This window comes from Myzus persicae, unplaced genomic scaffold, assembly GCF_001856785.1.
Source record: "Myzus persicae strain clone G006 unplaced genomic scaffold, MPER_G0061.0, whole genome shotgun sequence".
Lineage (NCBI taxonomy): Eukaryota > Metazoa > Arthropoda > Insecta > Hemiptera > Aphididae > Myzus > Myzus persicae.
Window position 1 is genome coordinate 118,024 of NW_019102204.1, and position 12,129 is coordinate 130,152.

Consider the following 12,129-nt stretch of genomic DNA (forward strand, 5'->3'; position numbering starts at 1 on the left):
CAATTAAATATTAATGCAGACAACCAAATTCTAACGAAAACTGGTCGTCTCGCACCAGCTGTAGTACCTACAGCTTATATAATATAATGTGGTGAGCTTTTTGAAAGTCTGCCTTATCTAAGTCACATTATCCAATCACTGAGTAACCGTGACATAAAAACACATTTTTGGATTACCTTTATTATACGAGTACCTATGTATCTAGATTCTCGATGCTCATTTATTGCCGTTAATGTGTAAGCGACCAACGCAAAACCAAGCTAATCGTAAGTGAACAATTTCAAAATGTTCATTCCCCGTCACTTTATGGAACGTTCAACTTTTTCTCGGAAAAAAAAAGATTTTTTCAAACGTTTTTTATTTACGTCTTGTATAGCAATGGTCTTATGTGGACTATATTTTCTAGTAAAATATAGTTCGAGTTACAAAAGAAACATTGGTCAAGGGATCATTGGCGGTATAACTAGGGACGACGAATTGTATTGTCGTAACATTGCGTCTCTCATGTATGTCTAAGGTTTAGGCCCAATCGTACACTCAACAGGAATGGAATATCTTCCTGCGTTTAAGTTATGTATCTCTTGGGCATATCGGTTTTTAAATCTAAGGTAGTTTTTTAAAATATATGCGACGGTTGTGCTGACTACATCGCAGTTGGTATAAAGTACCCAGGTACCTCTACTATAAGTGTATAACTCTATATTTGTAAATCCAAAACCGCCACGATCATATAATATTATGTGGATCATCAAATATTTTTTGATATGTAAAGATACAATAAAAGTAATAATGCTTTCATAAAAGATGAAAAGCCATTATGAAAATTGTTTATAATACATATTATGCTTTTCAATGGAATGAAATGCTGCAGCCTAATGCGGAGGTGAACAATAAGCGAGATGATTGCCAACTGCTTTGTGTTCCCTATATGGTATATCCATATGTACCTATAAGTTAGTTTAACAATTTAGTGACCTTTCTCATTAGCTTTTTGTTTTAAAACTATTATTATGAGGTTTGAAAGAAAAATGTAAACTCAAACATAATATACAAGAGGGAGAGTCCTGGAGTTACAGGAGTTACTGTAGTATATACTGTATATTTTTATATGAAAAAATAAGTATATAAATTCCTGGAAGATTTTCAAAACATTGAACTTTTCAAAAATTAAATAATGGAAAGTTGACGTTCAAACCGTTATATTGTATCAATGATGAATAAAAGTTAAATTAGTTTTTAGATTGATACGAAGTAAATCGATTCGAAAAAATGACAATTGCATTTATTTCGTTCATTCAATGCGTTTGAACAAGCGATAAACAAATAGTTGACAGTGTATCTCTACTATTTGGTTTACAAACGTACCATATCGATTGTCCAGAAATGTTGGTATATATTTATAAGTTATAAAATGTACTGTGGTTATTGTTAAAGACGGAAGTTTTGTTCATAAAGACGACACGGGAAATTAATTTCATAAATCAGTTTGTTAATTTATAAACCTTTACATAGTGTAACCTACGTCTTGTTGGTTGTCGCGGTGTATAATAAATTGTGGAATATGCATTAAAATGATATAATTATTTCCCCGATTTAAATGGATGGCAGTTCTAGTAGTCTACCATGGTGGCGTAATTAGGTTTCGGTTCGATAAGTTTGATCCCGCCACGGTAGGACACCACCTTTGTTACGATCGGCATAAGTTCCTTCTTCGCTATAAATAACTAAAAGTAACTGGCTATAATGTAAAATTATTTATGAACCCGTGAGCTGTAGTTTATTTACTGAGAGGGAGGGGAGGGGGGGGGGGGTAAAAAGATCAAACAAAAAGCGTATTATTATATTATTATCTTTGGTGTTCTCTGGACAGAAATATCATCATATTTGACTATGGTGAATTAACCATGGTATTGAAAACATAAAATGTATAAATTAATAAAAACGTTTTGCTATTGTGCCTGTCAGTCGTCACGAGCTTTGGAAAACCACAACGATTTGTACTTTATATTTTAAACGTTTAAGAAGAATAAGTACCAACATGACGTATGAAAACCTCTATACCTACAATTATTTATTATTTATTATGTATTTGTATGAAAACTTACTCGAAAACATGTATGTTCTATTATAATAATGATGAATGTAATAAATATAATGTTATACGAGCTCATGAGTAATAATAAAATATATATCCGGCCTACATGGTGCACACACGATAATTTTGTCGTCCGTTTAAACTTATTCAGTAATTTTTGTTATACAACGAGTTGACAAAATATAATGATAAGCTGTTATATGGTGAAATCCGTTGGTCATCTGCAGAGCTGCTGTTTGTTCCAAAGTTAAATTTTCCATCGATCACTTAAGACATCATAATTTATGCATAAAATAATTTTGACGGTTTCATCACAGCGTTATAGTGTATCATAGTGATACAATCCCTTCTCCTATTCGTCCACACCAACTACTAGAACTCAATATAAATAATATTTTCACGTATACATCGTGACGTGTAGTAAATTATTATCGATTAATATTCGGTCTAAGGGCAAATTAGTAATATACTCTAAATACAGACGACAGTGGGTCATGGCGGTGTAATCATTATTTATCGTAAGGGGTGGAATAAGCTTTGGGCAACCGTATGTCGACAAGTTTATTTACTCCGTTACTGAAAATAAAATGCAATTTTTAAAATGAAAAAAAAAATTACAGAACATTAGTGTTTTACATCTTGTCAAGATGTGAAAGGTTTTGAAGGCACAATACGAGTTTTTTTTGTTAAATTATTAAACTAAAATTATTTAAATTGTCTATAGTTTATTATACACTATGAAGTATGTGAAGTAATGTAATACTTTCTAATAATTATCCATCTACTCACGTACTCGCAATATGTGCAAAACTTTTTTAGGGACCACTAATAATTCTGCATCATGGGTTAATTATAATGTACATGGGATTTGTGTTTGTTTTCTCATTATCTCTTTCTCTGTCACATACGCAAATTGTGCAGCAAACAAGAAAATAATGGTACAAACTTCGTAACATAATTATTAGTGTAGCGCATATAGTTAGTGAACGATGTGGTCGACAATTTTTTTTTAAAATAATGATTTTGAAACGTTTGGAAAACTCACGATATTCGTCGTGTGAAGCATTCGTAAGTACTATACAACATGATAATATTATAGATTCGGGAATCATTACATTATTTTAAACATTAATATACCGTGATACGCGTACACTTATCGGTCGTCGAATGGCAAATTTAAATGGCAACGATTTCGGTGACTGGTGTCCATGATTACAGTTAAAACTAAAAACCTATACATTAGTAAACCAACATTTTTAAAACTCCAATCATTAAATTTAAACAAAAATGGTTGAAAAAATGGAAGTTTTTCTGCTAAGCCGAGGTCGATATAATCATTGTTGGGTTCGATTTATTGTTATTATATACGGGGATTTATCGGTGGAAACGCGACGACGATGATGATGCTGATGATAATATTGTAATCTGTGAAGTGTATTCGTTGGACCTCGCCACCTCGGTGTTGGAGATTATAACAGTGAGTGGGTATTTCAAATTCAATATAAAACCGAATATAATTATTAATAAATAATAATGTGTAGGTACGTATTATGGCTATACATAACACTTGACCTGGTATTCACGCAGAAATGTCGCACATTTTTTAAATTATTATTTCAACTCTATAATTGATTTTGTTTCGATTGAATAACATTGTAATAATACTGTTGGCGTCTTAATGAAATATATAAACACATTTAATTTAATTGTAACCAATGACCTCTGCAGCCGATTTAATTAAGAACAATAAAAAAACACATATTATGATTGATAACAATGTATAAATATAATATGCCGAATAAAATTCGTTTAACATTCAACACCCATTGTTTTAAAAATAATTGAACTTTTTTCAGTGTAGTACTTTAAAAATTAAAGTTCAAAATTGGTTCAAAATTGGGTACTTCTCATAGAGTGAGACAGTTCACTACAGTTGTACAGTTTATGGCGGTATCCGAACAATGGCGCAATTATTGTGAAGTTGGTCGATTTTGTACTTCTGAATCACCATGGACGGCTTTGAACTTCTAGTGAATTTTACTACAATATGTGAAATTATTTTTGAGTCTAGAAATCATCTAATATTATTATATCGGTATACCTACAATCACAATATACGATTATGGATGGATTAATTAATAACATTTTTTTACCGATTTATACTTTTAGGAAAATAGAATTAGTACATTGTATACTTAGAGATGCTTTTAACAATATACATTTGAATTATCCCAACGACCACTGACTGGATATATTATAGCCATTGTTTTGGCCACCAATGCCACTTCTGATTAAATCTACTCTATGCTATGGATTCAAATAAAATTTATTGATAATTGTAATAGTAACAAAGGGGGCATCTCCATCTTTCTGATATAGTTTTGTAGTCAAATCGTTACATTACTGAAGCTGTTACAACTTGCGGTTCAACATTTTTGACTGACTTATTTATAGATTATATCTATATACATATTATATTATTGTTATTAAAGACGAAAAACACAGAATTTTTGAACAAATCAGATTCATTACGTTTGTCAAGACTAAATAAACAGTCGATTGGTCGGTGTCCGCTGTGGTGCGAATACTATTCTCTGTTTAACGATGAAAAGTGTTATTAATAATAAAAAATAATATCATACACTGTCAGTTTTACGTTAAACAAATATAGGTAAAAAGCAGTATTGACACGTTTCCAAATGACTTAATTGACTAAAACGTGTAGTAATATTTAAAAGTCGATTTATTTTCATTTCAATGTGTATTTTATTATTATCGTAGGTACACATTTGGTCAAAACTACCGATCGCACACCGCCACCGTGGCTGCACCAGCACGTGTGATTCAATATGAATGTTTGTCCATTAACGATAACACATTCTCTAATTTTAAATTTGCTGCAGTCAATCACGTGTCGATGAGTATAAAATAAATAGCATCGCCATTTTGAAATTTAAAATCGATTCAATACTCATTTTTGCAAATTAAAAACCCGTTTAAAAAACGAACGACTCCGCCGGATTAATTCACTATCAATGAATCCACGCGCTTAATCTCCACAAGCCATACAACATTTATTAACATTATACTATTGTCTATTGTATATTTTATTTTTTAAATGAAATCTAGATTTGTTCGATGACCACGATTGATAACCAAGTAAGTACTACATTATTTAAATATTATGATTTGTGTTCGATATAATAATAAACTCATAATAGAACCATGTTAAAAAAGAGGCAATATACTTTAAAGGCCCCTGGGTTCATCAGCTTAGTAAAACTATACTATGTGGTCCCATGACTGAATGAGTAATATACTAACATAGTAATATTATTAATTATTATTGTAATTTATACTAAAAAAATGTTATCATATTATAACAATAAATTAAGGATAACAATTCTAAAATTAAACACACCTACATTTCTAAATGTGTGAAGATAATTTGGTTTTTTCTATTAAAACATTAAATTATCAAACATAAATCAATTTCTTTGCCCAGACAATTTGTTATATTTTGCTGTTAATTTGATTAATTTGAGTACCTATGTCAAAATCCATCACTTGTTGCTTTATTGTGTTTAGTTAACTTTACTACTAAATAAATAAATGGGTAGTCAACTACAACAGCAGTCTAAAATTGGGTATTTATTCGATATGTTTTTCTTTCAGTAATAATTGTTAGGTGTACATCAAGGTGCAATGTAAAGTGTATTTTGTCGGGATATTTTGATAAAGCCACATAATACATAGTATATCTATTCGTTCATTTATTTCGGTAATAGTTGATATTTTGTGATTTTAATTGGAGGGTTAAATAATTTAAGTTTAGTGTATGACATTTAGATGATTTAGATTATAGTTGTAGTTTTCGTAAATACTATTGCCTAGTTCTCATTATCAAGTTAATGAATTTATATTTACAAACATTTATTTTTTTTCTATTTTAGTATTTTATCATGTATTAAGCAAAAAAATACAAACATTTATGATTTTTTAACTACTTAAATATTTTATTGGTTTATATTTCATAAATATTATAACAATAAATTATTTATTTAAAGAAATGTTTATTTCTTATCGTTATTTATGTTGGATGGTTTTAAATTGTACTATATCATAACATTGCTCAAATTTACGTTTAATTTTTATTTTCTCGCTGCCAAAACAATTTTTAGAAAATAAATTAGGTAGGTATACCAACTTTGTTACCAACGTTAGGTTGTAATACTCAAATATTGGTAATTGTCACGAACTCTGTGTAACCCATAATTAAACGAGTTTTCGATGTCGTCATTATAGGTCCGGAACACACTTTGAATAATTCATTTTAAATATTTAAATGCTACTCATAAATGTGAATTGGCTAAATATTATTTTTCAAGTGACCCCGTTTGTGATTATTATGTTTATAAACATGGTGTTTTCACCAAAAAATAACCCTTGATTTATGTGGTGTACTTACATATTATGTATAGTAAATAGTTTCTCAACTTCAAAATCAAGGTATTCAAATTTAAGAACCCTCGGACGTACCTATTAGTGTTAAAAGCTTATAAATGCGTTATGCTAAATATTAAAATGTACATTAATTTGTTGTATACGTAGCTACCAAATACGAGTACTATGAATAGAGAAGGTTAATTTCGATTATTAAAGATACGTTTAAATTGAACAAGAAGTATTAAGTAGTATTAATAGTATTACATAGTTTATTTATTATTAACTGTAGAGCAGTATGAAAATGTGTTCCGTACCTGTAAGTATTATTTTTTGATATTTATTATTATTACTAAACTTAGCAACAACAAAAAGTCCAAATATTTAATCTTAACAGTTGAATAATAAATAATATCTAAATAATAAAAACAAGTAATATATTTATTTTGTCTTTGTTCATTCGGACTTACATATGACTACAAACGAAATATGCACAAATTGTATTGTTATTGAGTATAATAACGTAACGAAACGAATGTGGGATTGTAACGACGTTACTATTTTGTAATGCGTTATATTATTGCGTTAGAATTTGTAATAAAAACGTAATGATCCGTATATTTGATAAGTACAAAATGTATTATTTTAAATTTTAACTCGTCAAAATTAAGTTCCCAATGGTTTTGACAGCATATTTAATTGCACTATTCTTTATTTATATAATATGTATTGTCATTTGTTATTATTTATTATAAGTATCACAAAGAATTTTATGAAATGCAATATAATTTAATTTAAATTCATCGTGCACGCAGTTGGAACCATACAAAATAAATAAATAAAAAATAAATAAATATTATATTTTGTTGTACACTATTGATCTAGTTAATTGATATTTACAAGAAAAGAAAATCACCAGAAACCAAAAACAAATAAAAATAGCCATTGTAAATATCAACTAACGGACTTTGCTTTAAAAGACGCACATTTAAGCATTGTTATTGAGCGAGTAATGTTAAATTGTACAGGTAAAAAACGTTTTAAAGAAAAAAAACATTAAAGCACCGATTTTCGGCCAGTGGTGTATTAAAAACAATTTATAGTTTGCAATCGAAAACGTTCAAAAATGAAATTGAAAATATTGACATTCTATACAAAATATATTTGGTTCATTTTGCAACGACAATAAGAGTACAGTTGTTGTATTCAGTTAACAGATTTTATGTCAAAAACTTCCAAGTTATTTGCCATCGATACATTTTATTTTTATTTAGATAGAAAATCATGTAATCATATCAAATATTTAGATACTAAAATATTATTTCTTTAATTTTACCAATCGTAATGTTAACTGTGATGAAAAATCAATTCATAATTTAGTTCTCCATAATAAAATACTATTTAACTAATCTATTTAGATCGATATACGTCAAAAACACAAGACAAAATATTTAATCAAACAACTGACTGTTATAGTATGAGTTTAAAATGTAGAATTAAATTAATCTGTTTATGATTTGTATTGGTTTTTTTTTTGTGTGACCATGCAGCACATGTTACAAAAGTCATGGTGGTTAATGTTGGTTGTTATTATTTAAGCGGTTACCATATATTTAAGCATTTATTCAAGAACAATTTATTTAAAACACAAATAAAATTTTTCTTTTTTACGTTTGAAATACATTGTTAATGTTTGGAGTAAAAGTTTAAAGTACCTATGCGGCACTTAAACTACAAATTAAAATTAACAATTGATTTTATTGTTTTTAAAAAGGACGCACACTTTTTATATTGCTTTTAACAGGGAAAAACGTAGAACTTATATTATACTTAATTATAATATAAATATTATGCACCCGTGGAAGGTGTAACAGAAAGAAATGACCAAAAAAATTAATTGACAATGTAACAGGTACCTAAGCAATAACTTAAATTGTAATCATAATATTAACAAAATAATACAATAATTGTAATATTAATAAGAATATGAGTTATTTCTTAGTTTATTAATTAGATTTGTCAGTTGTATCTGTTACAAACCTGTACATGCACTTTTTGAAAAAGTAAATTAATTAATTTAATTTAACAACTTAATTGAAATACTATATTTCATTAAATTGGATTTTAAATATTTACCATTTATATTTTAGAAATTTCATAATTACAATTTTGTATAAAAGTATAAAAATGCATTGATAATCATTGGACGATGAAAACTTAGAACTTAGAAATTAAAAATTTTTAAATTTTATAGGTTCTCCGCTGGCTATTGTCTGCAATTAAAAGTAATAATTGAATAATATTTTAAGTATTTAAAATTAATAAAAGGTTATATAAGCTATTGCTTTAAGAACAATAAGATTTTAAGGCCCCTGCAAACTCTATTCATTTTTCATCAAATCGACTGACAAAAATTTAAGTATTTCTAGTTTTTCGATTTAGAAAACGTAAAGATGTTTTAATTGGTCAACAAGTCTACTTTGCATAGGTCGGACCATATTTTTGATATTTTTGACATTTTTGAAGATATTCAATACTAAAAATTCATAAATTTATAAAATGTAAAATATTCATTCTCGTCAAGAATTTTTCTAAAATTGAAAAGTGCTCCGACCGTTGCAAAGTAAACTTGTTTACCAACACAAACATCTTTACATTTTTTAAATCGAACCACTATATAGAAGTACCTTAATTTTTGTCAGTGCGACGGCTATTTCACGTCCGTAAATTGGTTTTGAATATTTTGATCTAGACATTGAATGACATGTGCGTGTGCGTGCGTGCGACCATAAATCAGATAAGAAATAACAATGTATTGTAAATTGATGCGGGTCGCGGGTGATGGTAGGAGAGTATACACACACAAATGATCATTTACTACACACACAAAGACGATCAGTAATCGCAGGAACGAAATAATTGCCTAAACACAACTCCTTAAAAATGACACATTTGCAGGGGCCTTAATCTCAAACCTGTTTCTAGTGTGTAGCTACGAGTTCAAACTTATATAATTATTGTATAGGTAATACATATACTTAAACAAATCATCTTTAATTTTATTTTTCACATATATTTTTTTATTTTCTATATCATGTATGAAACTTAAATAAACAACTACTAAGACCTAGACAGTTATCGTCTATGTTATTGGAATATTGTGTTGTCATCAAATAAATTTAGTTTCTATACAAATTACAAATTGTGCTGAACTCTTTTCCATTTATATTTTATTTTTCTCGTATTCTAATTATTAAGAATCGTTTCATTCTTGGTAAAAGGTAAATCTTATAACTTGTTTACACATTTCAGTTCTGCTTCCGAAGGTAAGTATGTCTAGGTAAACCAAAAAAAAAAAATGCATATCGCAAAAATGTCAAGTCCTATGGAATGGAAATTTAATTTTTTACGCCTATCTAATTAATGACTTTAAAAATGTTTTCTCTTTTAGAGTTATGATTAATTATATATAAACATTTAAAAACCACGAGCAGTTTTTAAAAATGTTCTATTACTCAAACTTCAAAGTACTGTCACGTGGGTTAAAATTTATAATTTGGACTGAATTTATGTATGTGCTTTTTGTAATTGAACATGTTTGGTGTAGAAATTTAGTTTGGTAATTTTTATTTATATTTTGCATCTTATGGATGATGTATTTAGTAACAGAAGAATTTTTAGACTTTACAAATTCATTTTATATAAATTAAATTGTTTATGGTTAGTTAATTCAACAATTACCTATTTAATTTAAGAATGTACTTAACAATTTAATCAACATTTTTGTTTGCTAAATTATGCTGAAAGATCTGAGTCTAAATTATAAACATAATTCAATAAAGGTTAAAATAATATGATAACTCTCAATTGACGTCAATTTTATACTGTTACAATAATTTAAAGATTAGTTTTAAATTCTACTTTCAATTCTTATTACTCATGATTATTGATAAAAACATATTTTCCAATAAAATTAGGAACCTAAATAAATTCTAGATACTCTAGAAATATATTTGAATACAAATATCATCTATATGACTATATTAATTTATATAAAAACCAAGTGAATTGCGTAATTTTTTTTATAATTTTTCAACCATAATATATTATTATTAAAATTAAATTACCAACATATCATATTTTTTCTTCTCATATTCTATTTGAAGTTCAGATAATTCGTCTGTTGTTTTCCTTTTACTGCATGTTAAACTACTATCGTATTGTATTTCAATCCCGTGACCGAAATACCTACTCTAAGTTGTTTTCATTTGAACTGAGCCACGTAATGTAATCCGTTGTTAGCACACAATGAGTCTGAGAAGTTCGCATCTGTCTTGTTTTAGCAGGCATAATGGTTTCGTCCAATAGCTCCTCACATCCTATTTTCTTTTAAAATTTCTGTTTACCGAAAAGAGTTTAAATTTCAAAACAAAACTACCTAAAGCATAATTCCTGCAAGACAGATTGATTGTTGCTTAGATAGAAAGACGGCAGAAACTTAAGCTCTTTCTATGCTATGTGTAAGACAATCAACTATATATATATAAACACCATTATATCCAATGATGTTGTATGAATAATATATATTATACATATAGTAATAAAACTTTATAGTAAAGAACTAACATTGGAGTTATAAAGTTACCATTTGAGCCAATATAAATATGTAGATACAAATATATACTACAATATACAAACTGAAAAGAACATAAAATGAATATAGAGGCACATGCTGAACATGGTCGATACTTTTCTATTTTGTTCCGACACTTTTGTAAGACTATAAAGTATAATTGATATGTGTAAGATGGGCCTAGTTAAAGCTTTAAGGCGAACACATGGTCCCAAAGTTCTTTTAACGTGTAAAAATCCGAGTAAAAATTTATCTCTTAATTTGAACAACGATATTATACGATTTTTAACTATTAATTAACTGTGACGTTGCATAAATAGTAAATACCTAAAAATATAATAAAAAGTATCAAAAATGTACAGTACAATAATATTAATAACATAGATACATTACAATTTACAGTTAAAGAACTTTTGAAAGTTTTATTAAAGATATGGGTTGGCGTTTTGAATGTATTGATGTTAGGTCAATACATTCATCAATTTTCACAAAATATAATGACTGATTTCTGGGAAAACAAAATATTTTACAATCCCATATGTATATAATTTGTAATAATAGTAATCTACTTACAACTATCGTCGATTGTTGAAATTTATTTATATAAATACATACAATTATAATATTTAACTATTGGAGTGTGCACGTCAACGATAATAAACAGTTACAAAAACAAATTATTGTAAAACAAATAATGTTGACCCCTTCATTCATAGCATTTGGGGAAACAACATTGAATCATAAATAATTGTGTTCACTAGTAATACACCATCAATTGAATTTAGTTCATTTATATGAACTTAAACAAAAATAATATTATAATAGCAATAACGTATGAAAGTAAACACTAATATATATTGTTATAGGTACCTAAAGTGAGACACACATAAATTTCAATGTATAAGAACTGTTTATTTAATATTATATTAATTAAAAACATTATTTTATTTTAAATACC

At 27.8% G+C, this 12,129-nt stretch overlaps 1 protein-coding gene across 11 annotated transcripts in view; it reads right to left on the bottom strand.

Moving 5' to 3' along the window:
- Window positions 1–12,129, bottom strand: part of LOC111031570 (calcitonin gene-related peptide type 1 receptor) — a 145,605-nt gene that overhangs the window by 68,453 nt on the left and 65,023 nt on the right. The gene's annotated exons all lie outside the window — the stretch shown is intronic.